Below are 5000 nucleotides of genomic sequence, written 5' to 3'. Positions count from 1 at the left end.
CAAAAATTCAAATTTATTAAAAATATAAAATATGAAGTTTGGAGTTTGGAAAAAGAAAATTGGGTTGGACAATTTCGGATCTTATGCAAGTGGGTTGGACAATTTTTGGTCCAAATGAATTACAACCGTCCAAAGAGCCATTGAAACTCCAGTTTTTCCGGCTTGTAAAAATTCCCACTTTTTTCGGATTGGATGGTTCACACCCGGTGTGGACCATTTCTCAAACTTCCGGATTGTACGCGATCCAAATTATGGATGTAGGCAAAAATTCAAATTTATTAAAAATATAAAATATGAAGTTTGGAGTTTGGAAAAAGAAAATTGGGTTGGACAATTTCGGATCTTATGCAAGTGGGTTGGACAATTTCGGATCTTATGCAAGTTTGGAAAAAAATTGGAAGTTTGAAACCTGAAGTTCAACAAAAAAAACGGCGCAAAAATCAGCAAAGCGGGGGCAACTAAGCGGATGCGGCCAGCCGTCAGTGAAAAATGGCCCCAAAACTGAGCGCATGCGGCCAAGCGTCGGTGCAAAATGGCCCGAAAACAGTCCCGTCGGTGCCCCCGTCGGGCTAAAATGACCCGAAAACAGTTCAGCTGGGGAAAATTAAGCGGATCCGGCCAAGAGTCGGTGGAAATTGGCCCGAAAACAGCCCAGCGGCAAGCGGAAGCGGCTAACGTTGGGGAAAAGTGACCCGAAAACAGTTAAGCGGGGGAAAACTAAGCGGATGCGGCCACGCGTTGGGGAAAACAAAGCGGATCCGGCCCAGAGTCGGTGGAAATTGGCCCGAAAACAGTCCAGCGGCAAGCGGAAGCGGCTAACGTTGGGAAAAAGTGACCCGAAAACAGTTCAGCGGGGGAAAACTAAGCGGATGCGGCCACGCGTTGGGGAAAACTAAGCGGATACGGCCAAGTGTTGGGGAAAAATGGCCCGAAAACAGCCCAGCGGCAAGCGGAAGCGGCTAACGTTGGGGAAAAGTGACCCGAAAACAGTTAAGCGGGGGAAAACTAAGCGGATGCGGCCACGCGTTGGGGAAAACTAAGCGGATACGGCCAAGAGTCGGTGGAAATAGGCCCGAAAACAGTCCAGCGGCAAGCGGAAGCGGCTAACGTTGGGCAAAAGTGACCCGAAAACAGTTCAGCGGGGCAAATTTTTGAAATTTTTTTTGAAATTCTGAAATTTTTTTGAATTTTTGAAGTTTTTTTGGGTTTTTGGACTTTTTTTGAATTTTTGAAATTTTTGAATTTTTTTGAATTTTTTTGAATTTTTTGAATTTTTTTTGAATTTTTGAATTTTTTTTTTTTTTTTGAATTTATTTGATTTTATAAATTTTTTGTGATTTTTTGAGATTTTTTTGAATATTTTACATGGGTGATTTTGACTTGGGGGATTTTCAGGGGGTGGTAACCCTGGGCGTGGCTAGAGCCTCAAAATGCATATTCCCCTATAGGGGGGCAAGGTTTTCAAAAATGGGTGCCCCCTCATGTACACGCGCGTGGGTGTACATGGCCCCGTCGGTGCCAGCGTGGGTGGAAAATGGCCCGAAAACAGCCCAGCGGCAAGCGGAAGCGGCTAACGTTGGGCAAAACTGACCCGAAAGCAGTATAGCTTGGAAAATTAAGCGGATGCAGCCAATTGTTGGCGAAAACTAAGCGGATACGGCCAAGTGTCGGTGAAAAATGGCCCGAAAACAGTCCAGCGGCAAGCGGAAGCGGCTAACGTTGGGCAAAAGTGACCCGAAAACAGTTCAGCGGGGGAAAACTAAGCGGATGCGGCCACGCGTTGGGGAAAACTAAGCGGATACGGCCAAGTGTGGGGGAAAAATGGCCCGAAAACAGCCCAGCGGCAAGCGGAAGCGGCTAACGTTGGGCAAAAGTGACCCGAAAACAGTTCAGCGGGGGAAAACTAAGCGGATGCGGGCACGCGTTGGGGAAAACTAAGCGGATGCGGCCAAGTGTCGGTGGAAATTGGCCCGAAAACAGCCCAGCGGCAAGCGGAAGCGGCTAACGTTGGGCAAAAGTGACCCGAAAACAGTTCAGCGGGGGAAAACTAAGCGGATGCGGCCACGCGTTGGGGAAAACTAAGCGGATACGGCCAAGAGTCGGTGGAAATTGGCCCGAAAACAGTCCAGCGGCAAGCGGAAGCGGCTAACGTTGGGCAAAAGTGACCCGAAAACAGTTCAGCGGGGCAAAACTAGGCGGATGCGGCCACGCGTTGGGGAAAACTAAGCGGATACGGCCAAGTGTGGGGGAAAAATGGCCCGAAAACAGCCCAGCGGCAAGCGGAAGCGGCTAACGTTGGGGAAAAGTGACCCGAAAACAGTTAAGCGGGGGAAAACTAAGCGGATGCGGCCACGCGTTGGGGAAAACTAAGCGGATGCGGCCAAGTGTCGGTGGAAATTGGCCCGAAAACAGCCCAGCGGCAAGCGGAAGCGGCTAACGTTGGGCAAAAGTGCCCCGAAAACAGTTCAGCGGGGGAAAACTAAGCGGATGCGGCCACGCGTTGGGGAAAACTAAGCGGATACGGCCAAGAGTCGGTGGAAATTGGCCCGAAAACAGTCCAGCGGCAAGCGGAAGCGGCTAACGTTGGGCAAAAGTGACCCGAAAACAGTTCAGCGGGGGAAAACTAAGCGGATGCGGGCACGCGTTGGGGAAAACTAAGCGGATGCGGCCAAGTGTCGGTGGAAATTGGCCCGAAAACAGCCCAGCGGCAAGCGGAAGCGGCTAACGTTGGGCAAAAGTGACCCGAAAACAGTTCAGCGGGGGAAAACTAAGCGGATGCGGCCACGCGTTGGGGAAAACTAAGCGGATACGGCCAAGAGTCGGTGGAAATTGGCCCGAAAACAGTCCAGCGGCAAGCGGAAGCGGCTAACGTTGGGCAAAAGTGACCCGAAAACAGTTCAGCGGGGCAAATTTTTGAAATTTTTTTTGAAATTTTTTTGAATTTTTGAAATTTTTGAAGTTTTTTTGGGTTTTTGGACTTTTTTTGAATTTTTGAAATTTTTGAATTTTTTTGAATTTTTTTGAATTTTTTGAATTTTTTTTGAATTTTTGAAATTTTTTTTTTTTTTTTGAATTTATTTGATTTTATAAATTTTTTGTGATTTTTTGAGATTTTTTTGAATATTTTACATGGGTGATTTTGACTTGGGGGATTTTCAGGGGGTGGTAACCCTGGGCGTGGCTAGAGCCTCAAAATGCATATTCCCCTATAGGGGGGCAAGGTTTTCAAAAATGGGTGCCCCCTCATGTACACGCGCGTGGGTGTACATGGCCCCGTCGGTGCCAGCGTGGGTGGAAAATGGCCCGAAAACAGCCCAGCGGCAAGCGGAAGCGGCTAACGTTGGGCAAAACTGACCCGAAAGCAGTATAGCTTGGAAAATTAAGCGGATGCAGCCAATTGTTGGCGAAAACTAAGCGGATACGGCCAAGTGTCGGTGAAAAATGGCCCGAAAACAGTCCAGCGGCAAGCGGAAACGGCTAACGTTGGGCAAAAGTGACCCGAAAACAGTTCAGCTGGGGGAAATTAAGCGGAAGCAGCCAAGCGTTGGGGAAAACCAAGCGGATACGGCCAAGAGTCGGTGGAAAATGGCCCGAAAACAGTCCAGCGGCAAGCGGAAACGGCTAACGTTGGGACAAAGTGACCCGAAAACAGTTCAGCTGGGGAAAATTAAGCGGATGCAGCCAAGCGTTGGGGAAAACTAAGCGGATCCGGCCCAGAGTCGGTGGAAATTGGCCCGAAAACAGTCCAGTGGCAAGCGGAAGCGGCTAACGTTGGGCAAAAGTGACCCGAAAACAGTTCAGCGGGGGAAAACTAAGCGGATGCGGCCACGCGTTGGGGAAAACCAAGCGGATACGGCCAAGTGTTGGGGAAAAATGGCCCGAAAACAGCCCAGCGGCAAGCGGAAGCGGCTAACGTTGGGGAAAAGTGACCCGAAAACAGTTAAGCGGGGGAAAACTAAGCGGATGCGGCCACGCGTTGGGGAAAACTAAGCGGATGCGGCCAAGTGTCGGTGGAAATTGGCCCGAAAACAGCCCTGCGGCAAGCGGAAGCGGCTAACGTTGGGCAAAACTGACCCGAAAACAGTTCAGCGGGGGAAAACTAAGCGGATGCGGCCACGCGTTGGGGAAAACTAAGCGGATACGGCCAAGAGTCGGTGGAAATTGGCCCGAAAATAGTCCAGCGGCAAGCGGAAGCGGCTAACGTTGGGCAAAACTGACCCGAAAACAGTTCAGCGGGGGAAAACTAAGCGGATGCGGCCACGCGTTGGGGAAAACTAAGCGGATACGGCCAAGAGTCGGTGGAAATTGGCCCGAAAACAGTCCAGCGGCAAGCGGAAGCGGCTAACGTTGGGCAAAAGTGACCCGAAAACAGTTCAGCGGGGGAAAACTAAGCGGATGCGGCCACGCGTTGGGGAAAACTAAGCGGATACGGCCAAGAGTCGGTGGAAATTGGCCCGAAAACAGTCCAGCGGCAAGCGGTAGCGGCTAACGTTGGGCAAAACTGACCCGAAAACAGTTCAGCGGGGGAAAACTAAGCGGATGCGGCCACGCGTTGGGGAAAACTAAGCGGATACGGCCAAGTGTTGGGGAAAAATGGCCCGAAAACAGCCCAGCGGCAAGCGGAAGCGGCTAACGTTGGGCAAAAGTGATCCGAAAACAGTTCAGCGGGGGAAAACTAAGCGGATGCGGCCACGCGTTGGGGAAAACTAAGCGGATACGGCCAAGGGTCGGTGAAAAAGGGCCCGAAAACAGTCCAGCGGCAAGCGGAAGCCGCTAACGTTGGGCAAAAATGACCCGAAAACAGTCCAGCGGGGGAAAACTAAGCGGATGCGGCCAAGCGTTGGGGAAAACTAAGCGGATACGGCCAAGCGTCGGTGAAAAAGGCCCGAAAACAGTCCAGCGGCACGCCGAAGCGGCTAACGTTGGGCAAAAATGGCCAAAAGCGGTGGAGCAGGGCGGTCTGAATCTATGCATCCACATAAAATGGGGGGTAAACCTGG

Source organism: Carex rostrata, unplaced genomic scaffold (genome assembly GCF_964058835.1).
Source record: "Carex rostrata unplaced genomic scaffold, lpCarRost1.2 SCAFFOLD_51, whole genome shotgun sequence".
Classification (NCBI taxonomy): Eukaryota; Viridiplantae; Streptophyta; class Magnoliopsida; order Poales; family Cyperaceae; genus Carex; species Carex rostrata.
Note: the sequence above shows the minus strand (reverse complement) of the source record.